Source organism: Chlorocebus sabaeus, chromosome 18, assembly GCF_047675955.1.
Source record: "Chlorocebus sabaeus isolate Y175 chromosome 18, mChlSab1.0.hap1, whole genome shotgun sequence".
Classification (NCBI taxonomy): domain Eukaryota; kingdom Metazoa; phylum Chordata; class Mammalia; order Primates; family Cercopithecidae; genus Chlorocebus; species Chlorocebus sabaeus.
Genome location: NC_132921.1, coordinates 63,607,823 through 63,627,778, shown reverse-complemented (window position 1 = coordinate 63,627,778; position 19,956 = coordinate 63,607,823). Strand labels below are relative to the sequence as shown.

At 33.7% G+C, this 19,956-nt stretch overlaps 1 long non-coding RNA gene across 1 annotated transcript in view; it reads left to right on the top strand.

Annotated features, from left to right (window-relative positions):
* The window catches only part of LOC140709060 (uncharacterized), a 611,840-nt gene that overhangs the window by 447,819 nt on the left and 144,065 nt on the right, over window positions 1-19,956 (top strand). The window contains exon 5 of the long non-coding RNA XR_012089391.1: window positions 11,227-11,320. This is a non-coding gene — a long non-coding RNA (uncharacterized lncRNA). The remainder of the gene's footprint in view (window positions 1-11,226; window positions 11,321-19,956) is intronic.

Sequence of the window (19,956 nt, the reverse complement as noted above, 5' to 3'; positions counted from 1 at the left end):
GGAGACATAAATCTCTTTAAAAATCAGTCAAAGCTGGCCAGGCACGGTGGCTCAAGCCTGTAATCCCAGCACTTTGGGAGGCCAAGACGGGCGGATCACGAGGTCAGGAGATCGAGACCATCCTGGCTAACCCGGTGAAACCCCGTCTCTACTAAAAAATACAAAAAACTAGCAGGGCGAGGTGGCGGACACCTGTAGTCCCAGCTACTCGGGAGGCTGAGGCAGGAGAATGACGTGAACCTGGGAGGTGGAGCTTGCAGTGAGCCGAGATCTGGCCACTGCACTCCAGCCTGGGCAACAGAGTGAGACTCCGTCTCAAAAAAAAAAAAAAAAAAAAAAAAAGAAAAATCAGTCAAAGCTACTGAAGCTGGAAAGCTCACTTAAGGAGTTTTGAAATGCAATTGAAAACTTTATTAATAGAACAGACCAAGCAGAAGAAAGAATTTCAGAGCTTTAAGAATGATCTTTTGAACTAACCCAGTCAGACAAAAATAAACTGAATTTTTTAATTGAACAAAGTCTTTGATAAATATTGGATTATGTAGAGTGACCAACCTATGAATTATTGGCATTCCTAAGAGAGAAGAAGAAAAAGTAAATGGCCTGGAAAACATATTTGAGGGACTAATTCAAGAAAATTTTTATTACCTTGCTAGATGAGTAGATATCCAGGTACAAGAAATCCAGATAAGACATGCTGGATACTATGCAAAACAAATATCACCAAGGCATATAGTTACCAGACTGTCTAAAGTCAACACTAAAGAAAATATCATAAAGGCAGCTAGAGAAGGAGGGCAGATCACATACAAAGGAAACACCGTCAGACTAGCAGTGGATTTCTCTGCAGCAATCCTACAAGCCAGAAGAGACTGGGGGCCTATTTTTAGCATTTTGAAAGAAAAGAAACTCCAACCGTGAATTTCATATTCTGTCACAGCACACAGCGTAAGAGAAGGAGAAATAAAATCTTTTTCAGACAAGCAATTGCTAAGGGAATTCACCACCACTAGACCAACCTTACAAGATATCCTTAAGAGCGTTCTAAACATGGAAATGGAAGAACAATACTTGCTACTACAAAACACAGCTGAGTGCATAGCTGACAGACCTTTTAAGCAACTACACAATAGAAACTGCAAAACAACTACCTAACAACTTTAAAATGGGAGCAAAACCTCACATATCAATATTAAGTAAATGGTCTTAATGCTCCACTTAAAAGGCACGGAATGGCATGTTGGATTTAAAAACAAGATTCATCTATCCGCTGTCTTCAGTGGATTCATCTAACACATACCAACACCCATATGCTCAAAGGAAAGGGTTGGAGAAATATCTATCACACAAATGGAAAGCACAAAAGAGCAGGGATAACTATTCTTACATTAGATAAAACAAACTTTAAGTCAACAACAGTAAAAAAAAAAGACAAAGAAGGACACCACATGATGATAGAAAAATGTTCAATTCAACAAGATGACTTAACTATCGTAAATATATATAGACTCAACATTGGAGCACCCAGATTCATAAAACAAGCACTTCTATACCTATGAAAAGACTTAGATACCCACACAATAATAGTGGGAGACTTCAGAACCCCACTGACAGTGTTAGAATCATAGAGACAGAAAACTTACCAGGAAAGTCTGTACTTAAATTTGACACTTGGCCAATTAGACCCAATAAACATCTACAGAACACTTCAGCCATCAGCCACAGGATATACATTCTTCTCATTTGTACACAAAACATACTCCAAGATCAACCATATTCTTGGCCATAAAATAAGTCTCAGTAAAGTAAAAATAATCAAATAATCAAAATCATACTAACCAAACTTTTGATCCACAGTGAAATAAAAATACAAATAACAACAAAAAACCAAGATCTCTCTAAACCACACAATTACATGGAAATGACTCCTGAATGACTTTTGGGTAAACAATGAAATTAAGGCAGAATTAGAAAATGATTTGAAATAAATGAAGACATTTATCACATACCAAAATATCTGGGATGCAGCAAAAGCAATATTAAGAAGAATGTTTATAGTGCTAAACAGCTATATCAAGAAGTTGGAAAGATCTCAAATTAACAAACTAACATTGCACCTAACACTAGAAACACAACAAACTAGCTCCAAAACAGTAGAAAAAAATAACTAAAATCAAAGCATAACTAAATGAAACTGAGACCTGAAAATCCATACAAAAGTTTAACAACACAAAAAATCAGTTTTTTGAAAGGATAAACAAGATTGATAGACCATTAGCTATATTAAGAAAGAAAAAAATGGAAAAATATCCAAATAAGCAAAATTAGAAATGACTAAGGTGGCATTTCAATGGATCCCACAGAAATATCAATTATGAAAACCTCTATGCACACAAACTAGGAAACTAGAGGAAATGGATGCATTACTGGAAATGCACAATCTTTAAAGACTGAATCAGAAAAAATTCAAAATTCTGAACATATCAATATCAGTTCCAAAATTGAGTCAGTCATAAAAGAAATCTAACAACCAAAAAGAGCCTTGAACCAGATGGATCCACAGCCAAATTCTGTCAGACATACAAAGAAGAGTTGGTGTGAATCCTACTGAAGCCTTTCAAAGAAATTAAGGAGAAGAGACTGTTCCTTAAATTATTCTATGAAGCCAGCATCAAAAACCTGGCAAAGACACAACAAAAAAAGAAAACTACAATTCGACATCTCCAACAAGCATAGACACAAAAATTCTCAAGAAAACACTTGCAAAGCAAATACAGCAGCACATAGAAAAATTAGCTCACTACAACAAAGTGAGCTTTATTCCTGGGATGCAAAGTTGATTGAACATACACAGATTAATAAATGTGATTCACCACATAAACAATCAAAAACAATAACTATTTGATCATCTCAATAGATGCAGAAAAAGCTTTTAATAAAATCCAACATTTCTTCACGATAAAAACCCTCAACAAACTGGGCATCAAAGGAACATACTTCATAATAATAATAAGGCCAGTTTTAGGGAGAAGGGATTGGGTGAGATATAAGGGGACTTCTATGGTGATGATGCCTTTTTATTTATTCTTCTGTATCATGATTACACAAATGTGATAAATATCCCATAAATCTTCAAGCTGAATCCTTAGGAATTGTGTACTCTTTTTTAAATTTTACTTTTATTTTACGTTCCAGAGACACATGTGAATGTTTGTTAAATGGATTTATTGCATGCTGGTAGGGATTGGACATCTACTGTATTTATTACCCAAACAGTGAACATTGTATTCAATAGGTATTTTTTCAACCCTTACCATCTTCCCATCTTCCCATCTTCCCCCATTTGAAGTCCCCAGTGTCCATTATTTTCATTTTTATGTTCATGTGTGTACCCATTGTATAGCTCCCACCTGTAAGTGAGAATGTGCTCTATTTGAATTTATGTTTCTAAGTTAGTTCACTTAGGATAATGGTCTCCAGCTCCATCTATGTTGCTGCAGAGGATGTGATTTCATTCTTTTTTTATGTCTGCATAGCATTCCATGGAGTATATGTATTACATTTTCTTTATCCACTTAACTGCTGATGGATAATTAGTTTGGTTCCATGATTGCTATTGTGAATAGTGCTACAATAAACGTATGAGTGAAAGTATCTTTTTATATAGTGATTTCTTTTCCTTCGGGTAGATACCCAGTAATAATATTACTGGGTTGAATGATAGTTCTATTTTTAGTTCTTTGAGAAATGTCCAAACTGTTTTCCATAGATGTTGTACTAATTTACATTCCCACCAACAGTGTATAAGCATTCTCTTTTCTCTGCATTCATGCCAACATCTGTTCTGTTTTGACTTTTTCATAATAGACACGCTGACTTGTGTGAGATGGTAACCCATTGTGGTGTTTAAATTTGCATTTGTCTGATGGTTAGTGATGTTGAGCATTGTGTACTCTTTATATACGATACACTTTAATAAAAGTTTACTTAAAAATGTGCCTGGAACAGTGACTCTTCGGGTGAGGTGGTGGAAGCAAACACAATCCTTTTTGAATGTGTACACAGAATCGTTGCAGCACAGGATTTCCAAAAAACAAGGCTTAATCAAATATGACTTTAACGCCATTTAGGAATGGTGGTGGAAAAAAGGCATGTTCTGACTAGTATGATGTGAGCCAACAGATTTACACTGAAAGAACTTCACAGGTTCTTAGTTCAGAGAGAAACATATAAGACTCATAAAAAAGGCAAGTTGAACAAGGAAATGTATAAACATGTGAGTAAAAAGAAGCACTGATTGCAAAAAGTAATGTTACCGCAGTCAAATTATGACTAATTTGAGGAGGGAAAACATCAAGGTATTGACAGGGCGCAGTGGCTCATGCTTGTAATTCCAGCACTTTGGGAGGCTGAGGTGGGTGGTCAGGAGTTCGAGACCAGCCTGGCCAACATGGTAAAACCCCGTCTTCACTAAAAATACAAAAAATTGGCTGGGCGTAATGGCAGGTGCCTGTAATTCCAGCTACTTGGGAGGCTGAGGCAGGAGAATCACTTGACTCCCGGAGGCGGAGGTTGCAGTGAGCCGAGATTATGCCATCACACTCCAGACTGGGGGACAAGAATGAGACTTCGTCTCAAAAAATATATATATATATATATAACTACAATTCTAAAAATCTAAGACAGTATGAAGTTTACCCAAAGGAAAACAATAGAATTGTTTAAATCCATTTTCTTTAAGAACAACTTTATTGAGGTGTAATGGCTAAACAAATAACCTGCACCTATTTAGAGCTTATAATTTGGTAAGTCTGATGGACAGATACACTTATGAAACCATAACCACAATCATGATCAACTCCAAAAAAGAAGAGAGTAGAAAAGAGAAGTGGAGAAAAAGTAGTATAAATAAAAATTGCAAAATGATAAAAATAAATTCAAATTATTTGTCATTAGAATAATTATGAATAAATTAACTTTAGTATAAATATGATAAAGCCAGCTAGCTATATGCTGTGTTCAACAATCACACAGAACATAAGAAAACAGAGATACTGAAAGTAGGAGGATGAAAAAATGATGCAAGACGTGATGCTACTAGAAAATCATCTAAAATATGTATTTTAAGGCAAAAAGCATTATTTAAAGAATACGTGGATATATCATAAATCAAAAATAGAAAAATTCATTAGAGGTTTATGCTAATTAAAAACATGTACATCCCAAATAAAGTAGATACAAACTATGTAAAACTAAAGTTGATAAAATTTGAGAACAAATCAACTCTTCCAAAAATCACAGGGGGAGATTTTAGGATATCTTTTTTTCAGTAATTAGTAATCAATCATCAGACAAAAAAAATTACTAAAGGTATCTGTAACTTGAGCAACACAATTAAGCTTGATATACCAGCAAAATGAATTCAACAAAGTCTAATGAAAGAATCTACATTCTTCTGAAACACACGTTAATCGGTTGCCCAAATTGATAACATGGTAAGCCACAGGATACATTTCAACATATTTCAATAAATCAAATATATGTACACTGTGTTATTTCAACACAGTGTAATTAAGTCAGAAATCAACAATGCAAAGATAATAGGTATCTAAATAATCAAAGAACAGCTCATCCTAGGAATTAGTATTTTCTTATCACTAGACCCAAATCTATTTTATTTTGTCACGTTTCTTAAAGACTTCTAAAGGTTTGCTTTTAAGCTTTGTGGGGACGTTTCAGGAGTGGCCTCACCCAGTGCAAGGAAAGCAGATATTTAGCCCCTCCCTGTGACAATTTCTAGAGCTATTAATATTTCCCCTGCTGTTGCCTCAACTCGTACATTGTGACATAAACCCAGCTGCTTCAGCCACCCCAAAGAGAAGCTGACCTTTCTCTCCTCAGCTCAAGGGGCCGCAGCTCACTCTGCTTGGGCTCCCTGTCCCTGCATTCCTGCTGGAAAATATCTCAAGGCAGGAAGCTGGGCTATCATTGGCTCAACTAGTTTCTTTGTCTTTGCTTAGAGAACACAATCTTGCATTGCCTGTGGTACATTGTCAAAAAATAGTTGCTCCAAATATTTATGCTTACTATGTTTGTATTATCCTTACTCATAATATTATATATTCTGTCTTGTTTTCTAGTAATTTGTGGCGACGATGCTAGTATGTACACAGCCACGTTTCTGCTTAAGACTTTACCCTCTTCCTTGGTGCTGCTTCTAATCTAGGGGAATCTTTCCTCTTACTCTGTTCTTGCCCCCATATGACTTCTCCCTTTTTCCTTCCATCATGGGCTAGTTAACATAATCTCTCCAATGGGCCTAGGCTTTTACAGGAGAGAGAAGGAGCCGAATATTATTTCAAACTGTTCCTAAATTGCTGAGGGAAGATCTTTCCAATGGCTTTGTGCATGTGTTGTGTGGATGTGTGTTGCAGAGGGCCATACATAGGGCGTTTAAAGGCCATATAAAGAGGCATATAGAAATTTTAATAAAATATTCTAACTAGTCTCTTTTTAATTGCTGCACTGGTAATTTGATATAAACCTTTATTTAATCATTTTTGTTACAGAATATTGTTGAATGTGAAGTTCCTGGAATGGCTAATTTTATGGGTGAACTTGACGAGACCAAGGCACCAGCTGCCCAGATATTTGGTCGAACATATTTCTGGGTGTGTCATCTGTGAGAGTGTTCATGGATGAGATTAACTTTTGAATCTCCCTCTCTGTCTCTCTGTGTGTGTCTGATATATATATATCAGTTGGGAGAGCTCAGATTAATGTAATGCTTTATTAAGCAATTTCAACTCCATAGAGTCTTTTTGGCCAACTTACTTTACTTTTGTGTATCTTAATAATTTGCACAATATTTTTGGGACTGTTCTGATTCACTCACTTCAAATGGAGGTAGTGTTGTGAATTTGGGGGAAGATAGAAGAGGATTATAAAAGAACAGTCAGGCTTACAGACTGTCATATAGATGGGACCAAGAGCTATCAAAAGTAGGAGTAAGAACACATATTACATTTCTCACCAGTATATCTAACACTTGGGTGGAAGATTCAATTCACCCATATTCAAAGTCATAGACAAGGAGGCATGTGATTGGAATACAAACTTTACTGTGAATATTCAGTTTAAAGAACTATTTCCCAAACCATAGTTTTAAGAATTTTTGATGGACCTCATTTTCCTTACACATGAAGTTTTAAGATATTTTATATAAATGCATGAGATAACATTTTGTGATCTTCATTTTAAAGTATGTTAACTTTCTGAGATCTCTCTAATTTCCTGAAATGATACCCCAGTCTCCCTCTATTGAAATCATCTGAGGCCAATCCAACTTAGATGTCCTCTTTGTAGCCAGCTTGACTTTTAACTTATATTTTTTAATATAGTAATTACTTTCCTGCTTTCCTGAGGAATCAGTTTTCCCCGTATGCATTTTCTATGTATTATTCTGTGTACGTAGGGACAATGTGAGAGTGGAGGGCAGTATGGACAAAAGGAGGGAAACTATGAAAGACAATACTCTTTGATATGTAAGGATTGAAGGAAGAACATACTGGATTGCTGTTATAGTTTTAATTGCATCCCCCAAATTCACATGTTGAAGTCCTAATCCCCAGCACTCAGAATGTGACCTTATTTGAAAATAGCATCATTGCAGATGTAATTAAGATGAAGTCATACTGGAGTAAGGTGCATCCCTAATCTGGTATGAGTGGTGCCCTTATAAATGGGGGAAATTTGGATACAGACATGCACACAGGGAGAAGGCCAGGTGACCACAAAGGCAGAAATGTGGGTGATATATCTACTAGCAACACCAAAAGCAACACCAAAAATTGCCAGAAAACCATTAGAATGTAGAAGAGAGGCATAAAACAACCCTTTTTACACCTCGATCTTGAACTTCCAGTCTCCGGAATTGTGAGACAATAGATTTCTGTTGTTTAAATCACCCCAGTGTGTGGTACTTTGTTGTAGGAGCCTTAGAAGATGAATACTATTAGAAGTCAGGAAACCCTGAGTTTTGACCTGGCATTTATTTCAACTCTGTGATTTGGAAAATCTTGATCAACATCTCTGTCTTTTAGTTTCTTCAGTCAAAAATATAAATAAATAAAGTAAAGGAATGTGCTAAAGTAGCATTTCTAATAATCTTAAAATATATTGAAAACCCCCAAACACTTATTTATGTGGCTTATAGACATCTATACTTGCTGTAATAAAAACTGAAGTGAGAATTAAAAATATATTTATGTTATTTTAAAATAAGAATATGAAACTCAATACATGCTAAAATGAACAAAATATTTACAGTGTATGTATATCTATGAAGACTATTTTGCTACAGAAGCAAATTACAACAAAACTTAGATGAGGGTCATTGTTTTACATTTCTACAAATCTCTTCAATATCTGGTTTATTGTGATGTAGCTGGGTTTTATATCTGTTTCTGCATTCAATTATTAGCAATATGTTGTTTTTATTTAAGTACATAAAGAAAATTCAGGCTCACAGAGAGGAATAGCTGGAGGAATACTTTAATTGCTTTTCTGAAAAGATATGAATATTCTTTGATTTTTACACAAAAACTAAGTGGTTTTTTTTTTTTTTCCAATAAGTAAGGTGAACTATGGGGTCTGCAACTTTATCAATGAACATTGTAATCTTTGTTACAGTAAAGTCTCCTGACCTTCTTGTGTGATGAATGACTTTTTTACCCATGCATGATTCTGTGTCATAATGTGTTGGTCATTTGGAAAATATTGGATCACTGAGTTATACAGTTGTTCCCAATGTTGACACATTTCACTATCGAATATGGAAAATTTACACTTGCAAATAAAATTATAAGCTAACAGTTGCAAATATGTTTTCCTACATTCTAGTTTTTGCTTGAAAGCTCAAATTTTGTAATATAAAATAATAACATCAATTGTTTTCCTGACAGTGACAAGTTCACCCTGTTTTTGAGAAAATGATTGCCAACTTCCCAAGTCTGTATGACTACACTTTGTCCTCTCAAATTCATTTTTAACGATAAAACTGCTGTTTCATGAGAAAAAAGAAAGCTAATTCAGTTTCCATTTTAAACAATGGCATGAGTCATTTACTTCCAGACAGCCATTGCCCGTGGTTATGCTCCAGAAGTGCTTTGTATATATCTCCCATTTCTTCAGACAGAATATTAAAAATAACTGTGTTTCAGTATAGACACTTAATACAATTAATGATTTTTACTGCCTCATCAAGAACATTCTTGCGTGGAACTGAAATTTCTTCTTTGTGAGTGGCAGATGGCAAAAAAAAAAAAAAAAAAGAGCTATTAGTACAGTTTGGCATTCTGAAGTTACGTTAAGTGCCAGTAGATTTAACCATAGTTCATTTTGCATAATTAATACAAATGTTAACCCAGTGAACAAGGCAAAAAATGTCCCAATATTATTGCAAAAATAGTATTTAATCTCATGAACTTCCTAAAAAAAACTTGGGTTTCCTTTAGAGGTCTGTAGACCACATTCTGAGAACTGCTGGGCTACATGCGTTGAGGGTCCTTGTGTTTTCTTATAAGCTAGTTTGTAATACACAAAACACATTGGTCTCATTTCTCATTTATTTACTCAATATCCAGTAATGGAAATACTTTGTGGACAAGAAGAAAAGTGGGTCACCGTTTAACTACCTGGAGTACTGTGTAGTCCTAAAAGAATTAGGAAGACTGACACAAAAGTCAGTGATGGCATCTTATGTGAGTTACACGATTGGATTGGTGCTTCCAGCTGTTACATAGACAGTCAGATTCCTTCAGGCAGGAAGGCATCTGAATTGTCCTAGCTAGAGAAAATCATGAAAAAGATAGAACTAATTTCTTGCAAATTTTCTCAGTGTAGATATCTTCTGTTATTTATGAGCCTGAGCCAACATATAATTTGAATTATATTCTCAAAACAAACAGTAAATTTCTTTGGGAGGAAATTCCTGCTGAATGTTACAAACCTTTAAAAAAAATTTGTATATACTTTTCTTATCCGAATGATCAGTTTCATTCACAATTTTTCAACATTAACATTTAACTCAAAGGAGCAAGTTACAATTATACTGTGAAAACATTTAATGAACACTTTAATAAAAACATTCACATTCCAAAGTAGAAGAAAATGATTTTCAGTCTGACTCATACATTGAGATTTACTAGGCCTGTGCCCTAAAGGACATAATTGTAAAATTCAATTACCTTGTATCTATCTACATCCATTGCAACTAGAATCAAAAGACATTTATTGTTGGTAATAAAATAATTTAGTGATGCACATGGAGATTTTTAATGGATCTTTGCTTGGAGAAATAAATTACTATCAAATTCAATAAAATTCCATTTGATTTTTGTAGGTAGTATGAATGCTGAGTAGCTTTTGTTCTAAAGTCAAAACTCAAATAATAAAGGAGAAAACCAGAATTGATCCTAAAGAAAACTCCTTTCATATTATTTTGTTTTAATTTTATTGGCCATTCAGTCATAAGCATTTTGAAGGAGGACTGTGCATTATTGATGCAACTATTTCTAATGAATGTTTTAAATAATTGGCAAATAAATGTGCCTGTAGAGAAGAATTTACTGAAGGAGGCACTGTCAAGGAAAAACCTGTTTATCTCCCTCACTAGATTCTCTTCAAAATGAAGGTGCTTAATGATAAGAAACAGAGGTTTCAACTACTGGGAGTATACTATTTTAGAAAGGAGTAAAGGAAGAAAAGAGAAAGAGAAGAAAAGGAAAGAAGAAGGACTTTAAGAGTAACTCTTTTGTATTTATTCATATCTGTCACAATGTCTAGCATGATGCTTTGGGCATGGTGGATGTTGGAATGTTTCTGCATCTCTCAGTGATCTGAAGAAAGTGGCATCACATTATACACATTATAAACATTATGATCTAGCCCCACTGGATATATTTGTAGTTTAAGTTTGAAATGTTATTATTATTCATAATTGTAATAAAACTGCACCACTGACATAAAGATTAGAATCAGAGAACTGGTTTGGTTATTATTATTAGAGATAAAAGGTGACTTTCAGAAAGAAAATAGGCAGTGCAGAGGTAGTGAGGGCCAAAGAAACATCAGGGTTCCTCATGCTTTGAGAAAATACAATGTTCTGCAGGGATCCTGACATTTAAATAAGCAATTTCAAGCAGCTTTAATGTGCTTGGCTTGCAGATTGCCGGAGGCCGGAAAGTAAGACAAATAACAGCTCACCTGCCTGGGTTATTGGAGCAACAAGAAACTTTCAGAGCAATCCTCCATTTGCCAGGTAAGAAAATGGCATTAACAGCTGGAAAGTTTAATATGTTGGTGAAGGACCAGGGAAAAGAAAACTTCCAGCTCCCTATACCAACCACAGAGTTAAAGTTTGTGCTTTTCTTTTTTTTCAAAGTTTCCTTGATAATTAGACTTGTCAATAGAACAGATTTCTGTGTCCATAATGCGTAAGGTTAAGTAAGGTATATCGGTATGTTAAGTAAGATCACCACTTGAATGACCAGAGTGATTGTTGCAAGGTACAACATATAATGAACAGAGTGGTAAATTAAGAAATTCTTAATTTGTACATTCTGGCCCAGGAAAAAGAAATGCTGAGATGATCTTAGATTGTGTTTAGATAACTGTTTTGTATTTCAAAATACTTGCAGAATCATCTCATTTTAGCTTTATAATCTAGACTTTTTTTATACATATTTTTTCTATTAAGGAATACTGACAAATATTGCTTTAATAAACTTTAGCCTGACCCCTGAAGCTTCTCTTATATCGATGTGTGCACTTCCTTGTAAAATCCAGTTTCAGCAAGAACTCTGCTAAATCATTTTAACCAGAACCTCCTACCCTTGATACCGGATCACCTCAATATCTTATCAGGTTCCTCGTCTTCTACTGTCCCCCAGGGGATGTCTGGTCACCTTGGCCTGTCTTCAGCAAGAACCCCATTAAGTCAGTTTAGCCAGAGTCCCCCTTACCCCTGATACTTCCTCTGAGTAATTTTCCACCCACTGACTCCCACCCTATTCTTTGCCTATAAGTTCCCACTTGCCACACTGTATTAAGATTTGAGCCCAATCTCTCTCCCTCACTGCAAAATCCCATTGGAATGGCCCCTGTAGTACCAAACATGATGGTCCTGAATAAAGTCTTTCTTGCTCTTTTGTAACAAGTATTACTGAGTCATTTTTCCTTTAACAATACCAGTGGTTTCTAAATAATTCTAAACAAGTAGGCTCTGTTAAGTGGTGATTTTCAAGGATGGGGGAAGGATAATACGCTCCTTTTGGGGGAAGATTTAGCTTGAACATCCCTATCACTTTTGAATCTGTGGGGCAGTAATACAAATAGAGACCCCTATTTTCTATGGTTAAAATTTAAAAAGTTGTCAAACATGTTATTTGTTAAATACAATACGTTTTGCTCTCATCTGTTGCCAAATATACCTTCATAATGTATTAATAAAATATTTGTGAAAATACATGGTCTTACTTAATATGATCAAAAGCCAGGAAACTGTAAAAAAAACCACTGAATATATTTATTATCTTTCTATAGGATGGTGATTGAGGAAGAAGACACACATAATTCATAAATTATTATAAATGTATTTCTTGAAGTGTTTTTCCTTGACTAAATATCAGCAAAATTATGTTTTACAGAGTTATGATAAAAATTTTCACATAACTTGTGGATTATCAGTGGAAATGGCAAGTTATGCAAAATTTCCTAAGTTATTGTGGTTCTTGGGTAATTTTCATTAATTTCAATTTGGAGATATTTTGATCTGCTAAGCAGTAGCAACTGGAATTGTCAATAAGACATCTAATGCAATACTCTGGAAATAAGTTAAAATGATTTATTTATTCAAAATGATTTTATAATGCAGGTTCAAAAAAGTGATGAGATCAAATATGACATATCACCATAACCAAATAAACTATAAACAAATAAAATACAAATTATTTTAATTTATTGTATATTTTATTACTTGCATTGTGATTTTTTACTATTTCCTAAATTAATAGATAAGTCAATATAATATTCCTTATGTTCTCATTCTTTAAAATACTTCAATGCTGTAAAATTAAACAAAAATATCAGTTTGTAGCTACATTTAATTTTTTTTGAAATTAAGACTACATATTTGTCTTTAATGACCAGAAACTAATCTTTATAGTCAAGATTATTTGCACATGAATCTTCCACTTTATACTTATAAAAATTATTTTGTTTCATATTTTTAATTCATTTAAATTTGATTGGAATATCACTTCTGTTTCATTGATGTGGAGCTTCTTTTAAATTAGAAAAATTTTGTGTCTAAAACTTATGTGGTAGTTAAGTCATTTTGAAAATTAGGGTAAAATTTGAATTTATTTTTGCTATACTTTGCAAATATTAATAGCAAGGAATATTTTATAAAAATAACTGGATAGCATAAATTCAAATAATTTCATTTTTCCACAAATATCACATTTTTAAAAAATTGAGAATCTTCTGTTATTTTGTAAAACTATTCTAATACATCTCACACCTTGTCTAAATAGAGTCAAATTGGTTTCATAGCATTTAGTCATGAATGACTGTAATGTCTGTTTGACTTGCATTTTGTCAAGTTGTTCTTATTTTTCAAAATTGTATTGGTTATTCTTGATCATTTTTATTAAAGTGTAAACTTCCCAATCAGATTGTAAATTTCCACTAAAAATAGCACCTTCAGGAATATTGATTTTGACTGCATTAAAACTACTGACAATTTTGGGAGAATTAATATAATTTACAATCTATGAACAAACTATATTTCTCCATTAATTTAGATCTTCTTTGATTTATATCCATAATTTTATGTAGTTTTCTCTTAAAGGTAAAGCACATTTTTTGTTATATTTATTCTTAGGAATTTGACTTTTTAGATGCAATAATGTTATTTTAATACTATTTTCTATTCATTTGTTGCTAGTTAAAATTCAATTTCTTTTCATACACAGAACTAATATCAAGCATTCATCCTAAATTCTGCATTAATTCAAATAGTGTGAATAGAGGTAATGGTAGCAGATACCCTTGTGTTCTTTCTGATCACAGGGGAATAATTTCAATCTTTCAACAGCAGATACGTTTTTCGGCACATTTTTGGAATTATGATCAGATTAGGGATGTGCCCTTTTATTCTTAGTTTATAAATGATTTAAAAAGATCAGCACCAATGGGCATTAAATTTTATCACGTTTTCTCTGTGTATATTAAGATAATAAGATTTTTTTCTCCTTTATTGTATTAATGGTGTGAGTCACAGTGATTTTATGAATGTCAGAGTAACTTTTCAGCCCTGGCCAAGAAAACAAAAACAAACTTGGTCACGATGTATTGTTGTTTTTATTTTTACTGTATTCCGTTTGCTGATTTCAGAGGTGTTTTATTCCACATTAACAAGAGTGTCTGGCATGTACTTTTGTAATATCCTTGTCAGATTTTGGTATCGAGGTGATGCTGGCACCATAACCTGAGCTGGAAGGTGTTTTCTCTTTCATCACTATCTGAAAGAGCTTGTGTTAGATTGTATTTTTTTCTTCTGAAATGTTTGTGAAAATTCACCGGTAAAGCCACCTGTGTCTGAAGTTTTCTTTGTATAAAGGCTGATTACAAATTTAATATCTTTATGGAATATAAAGATATAAGATATAAGATACTTCAATTTTTTTCTAGAATCAGTTATAAGCATTTTACCCAGATTTTTTGCATTTCATCTGAATTTCCAAATTCATTTACATAATGTTTTTCATGAATTCATATGTATGTAGATATATATATAATTTTAAAAATCTGTTTAATGTGTAATGATATTCTATTTTTACCTTTTTTATGTTAATTATTTGTACCTTTTCTTTTTTTTGATCCGTCTTTTTAGTGGGTTTAACAATAATCAACATTATTGACTGTTGATTTTCAGTTCATTGATTTCCATTTTATTTATTTTTTCTTTTATTATTTTTTTCCTCAATTTTCTCTGGATATAATTTTTCATTCTTTTTCTAACGCCTTGAAATATATCCTCAGGTAATTAATTTTTTATTTTCCTCTTTAATGCCATAAAATTTTATCTGAAGACCAGCTGCATCTTATACATTTTGACTAGTTATATATTAACTATCCCTCAGTTCAAACAGCTTTTAATTTCCATTTTGATTTTTTCTGTGATCCATGGATTATTTTGAATATATTACATATTTTCCATACATTTGTGGGTTTTTACATTCAGACATGCCTGTTTTATTTCACTCCTTTGAAGTTAATTGATATTTGCTTTGGGGTTTAGTATATGGAACATTTTGGTAAATGTTCCTCGTATGCTTGACAGGAATGTATATTGTGCAGTTGTTGGAGACTGTTTTATACATATATTATTTTACGTTTAAATATTCTATTTCTTTCTTGGTATTTTGGCTGCTCATAATGTCAGTTACTGAGAGAGATGTGCCAAAGTTTTCTTCTAAGCTGGTGGACTTATCTTTGTTTCCTTTTAACTTTTGCTCTCTGTAGTTTAAGGCTGTGTTTGCAGTTGGATATAAATGTGTATCTTTCTATTGAGTAGACCTTTTTACAAATTTTCTTTCTTATCTGTCAGGATAATATGGTAGGTGTGTCAGAACTGACACTAGAAATTCAATCTGTATCCATCATTAAGTATTTATTAAGTACTGTCTATGGGTGGCAGTGGGTCTGAATCTGACCTATGCTGACTCAAACCTTCAGTGGAAAATGCCTTAGTCTTAAGAAACTCCAGGCCCAACATTGAGTAGGCATCATTTTTGATAGGAATTTTTCCTATTCTCCATATCAAAGGAAAAAGACAGCCAAGATTAACTAATATTAATTATTAACCAGTTAGAGGAGAGGAGTAACGAAACCTTAATTTAAACGTATGCCTTATACCTTATGCGTGAACCCAGGTGGTGGTGGAGCTTGCAGTGAGCTGAGATGGCGCCACTGCACTCCAGCCTGGGCGACAGAGCGAGACCCTGTCTCAAAAAAATAAAAATAATAAAAATAAAAATAAAAGGTATGACTTATGTATTGACTGAATAAACCATTTATGCTTATGTTTTCTCTTACTTTGGAAAATTCCAAGTAATCATGAAAAAAAGATGGAACTTTGAATTAACAGTTGAGCAATATGGATGAGTTGTAAATATAGGCTTGCATATTAAATTATGGATAAATTTTTATCACTATAATTTTCTTTTCCTTTTAAAAAGGGCCGTTAAATATTTAATCCTTTGATATTTGCATATTGTTTTGTAATGAAGCTTTTAACCACTCATTCAAAATGTATTCCATGCCTCCATGTGTGAAACCCTCATTATAGAGTTAACCTATGAGCCCATGCTTTCCAGGTATAAATAATCCTATTATCTTTATTTTAAGAGCACAGAAAGATTACAGACTGAATCTTACTCCCCTAGAAAATAAAAACAAAACACCCAGATATTATAAAATTGACTTGACAAAATCTTCCTTCCTTTGAAGACAGAATGCCAATTTCTCATCCCTGATTTTTTCAAAAAGTAAAATATATTCAGAAGGTCAAATATAAATGGCTCCCAATTGCATTTAGACTTAGCTGAATGCAAGAACAGGGCAAATAATAGGCCCATCAAAACTAGTTATAATGGACACACTATTAGCAATAGAAGACTTGCTTTTTAGATGGTGGCAAAAATATTTAGAAATGTGAAAGAATTGTCTACCAAAATGTCTATATTTATTTTAAAAATTAGAAGCTTTAAATCAGCTAATGACATGGCAGCAAATATTGAGCAGAAGTAATGCAAGATGGCAGTTATTTATTTACAGATGACCTTAACTATAGCTGACTGAAACCACCATGACATGGGAACAGGAGTGTAACTCCAAATGCCAGAAACCATCCCAGATGTCCTAGCAAATCTACAAGAGAATACATTTCAATGATCACTTCTATGCAAGAGTAACACTTAAGAAATTAAGATTCACTTTCCTTTCCATGCTTGGGTATCATTCTCTCATGGGGCATTTACTGGAATATCTAAGAGCCAGAATCTAGGAAAACAAATTCCGCTGGATTTCTTCTTTTTTTTTTTGAAACTAGATATCCAAGCGTGAAGGCTTGAAGGGTCATCTTTTAAGACCTTAAATAAAATGAACACATTAGTGTAAAGTGAATTTCTAGGCATCTCAAGAAAACAACAAAGTTAAAACGCGTGGTATATATTGCTATACTCTTGTAGCCAACAATTACTAAGAAAAATCCATGTAACAGTATAGATTTATGTCTGATTTATATGTGTACAAATTTATGGTTTCCAACCTGAATTTGGTGCAGCATAGCAATCTTTTATATATTCCTATTTTACTTGATTTTTTTTCCTCACAAGGGCAGCTCCTAACGCTTAACATGGTTCCAAACGCTTCACATGTTTTCGAAACTATTTCCACTTTCTTACTCTCAAAAATTAACTGTGCATTCTATTTCATGGAGAAAATAAAGGTTCCCTTACACATCACCCAACTGGAATATTATTCATTTTTACATTATTTTCTTCCTTCTTAGTGGAAACATTTATCTTTCTTCTTACTAAGCTATTCTCTTTGTTTCCCGAATCCTCCTTCCTCTAATCGACATGACTTCAAATTATCTTCTCTTTCCCCAAACATTCACCTTTTCTGTACTGTTTTCTTCTCATTTTCTACTTTAAAAGTACTCTCCCTCTAGCCACTCTTCTCATGAAAGTACTTCCTAAGAGCATCACTGATGTCCCCTCCTTCCACTTCCTCCAACCCACTGACTTCTTAATCCAACACATTCTGTATGCTCCCTGCATTACTCTACCAATATGATTTCTACCAGTGCTTATTGTATCCATCCTCTTTCTCACCTTTGGTCTTATTGAGCTATCCTTTGTTCTTCAATCTTTCTACTTTCTTGGACTTACGGAGTTTTCTTACCAATTTCTATTCTCATCCCTCTGTTTCATTCTCCTGGACAGGTTCCTCTTCTTGCATTTGCCTTTGAGAAATCGTGTTCCTGCAAGTGCCGATCTTGACCTTGTTCTTTTCTTAATCTTTACTAAGTTATCTCTTCTACACTGATGGTTTTGAAAGCCAAAGGTATGTAACTTATACCCTTTCTTGAGACCCAAATCAATCTACCCTTTTAGGGAGCTCCAGTGAGTATTATGTAAACATTTCAAGTTCAGTATGTGCATTCATTATGTCTCGTCTGAGCCTCAAAACTGATCCTTCTTAATAATAACATAATAATATCAATTGCTAAGATCTCTTCAAGATTTTCCTAAATGTTTGATCATGATCGTCTTCATTTTCAGATGAGCACAATAAGACAGGAAAACGTTAAGTAGTGTACCCAAAATTATGAGCCTAGTAAGTGAGTGTATGTTCAGGGCTCATGCCCTCAACCATGATACCCACGGCACACCGAGATTCCTAGTTCCTCCCTTCTGCCATTTTTGTAGACAGATTTTCATTATGTCTTACTTGATCAAGAAAATACCCTCCCAATTGGTCCTCTTAAGTCTAGTTTAACCTCCTTTCATTCTATTTTCCATGTAGCTGCCAGTTATCTTTCTAGAAGACAAATGTGATCTCATTAAAACCTTTCCATGGTTTCCAGATATTTAACATGGATTACAGGATCCCACAAAGTCTCATCTTTGGCTGATGGCTCACTAATTTTGCTTCTGTTATTTCACTTGTGTTGTTGCTCTGAGTGGTCCTTCCCTGGTACATCCACTGGGGGAGAATCTTCTCATTTTCAAAGACTGTTCAAATGTAAACTTCAAGACCCCCTTACCAGATTATGCATTTCTCCTCTTACCTTCCCATAACACTTTATACATGTTGTTATTACAGTGTATGTAAAATTTCTATACTTAAACTCGTTTACATGTGCCTTTTGCACTAATCTGTAAATCTCTGGTTTGTTTTTGTGTATGTTTTCTCAGCACTGAACATATTGCCTAGCAGACAGTCAGCATTTCATGTCCCTTTTATGTACAGACAGAAGGAAAGAAGGAAGGAAGTTTGGAAGAATGGAAGAAAAGAGAAAAGGGAGGGAGGAGGAAAGAAGGAAGACACTGAATTTTGGAAATATAAATCAGTGACTTTAATATCGAATCTGATAAAATTTTATAGCAGGTTATTAAATATGTTTCCAAATATTTAAAAATAGAAATGATAATCATTGAAATACAACATTAATTTATTAAAATAAATCAGACTATGCTGACGTAGTCTGATTTATTTTTTTGATAGGATTAATAGTTTTATAAACCTACAGTGTAAGTACAGAGTGAATCAAAATTTCAGTAAGGCATTTGGTGAAGACCATTCTTATATTCTTACCAGCATGATAGCTAGAACCAAATGAAATAATAATGGTTTTCAGTGGATCCATAGCTGATTCAATTCTCCATCCTAAAATGTTTTCATTTCTCTATTTTTTCACCCTTGGGAGGGGATCTTTACTTGCCTTTTATTCTCATCTTGCTGTTTGACATTTTTATCACGAATGAGTAAAGTTAAAGCAGCCAAATATGTCAGATTTGTCGAGTGACAAAAAGCCATAGGACTGTACAATATTGCAAAGAACTAAGATTTTGGAACCAGACACATTTAGGTTTAAATCTCATTGCAACATGTAGTTGCATTGTAACTTTAGGTCCCTTAATCTGACCAACTGTAGCTTTCCTTATCCATACAAAGAGAATAATATCTAATTCACAGAGTTGTTATGGACATTTATTAGATAAGACTTGCAATGCCTGAGAAATTATAGACTCATTAAAATATGCCTCTTAATTATTTTTAAGGGTTATGATTTCAAAAAACTGTAACCTTTAAAAAATGCTC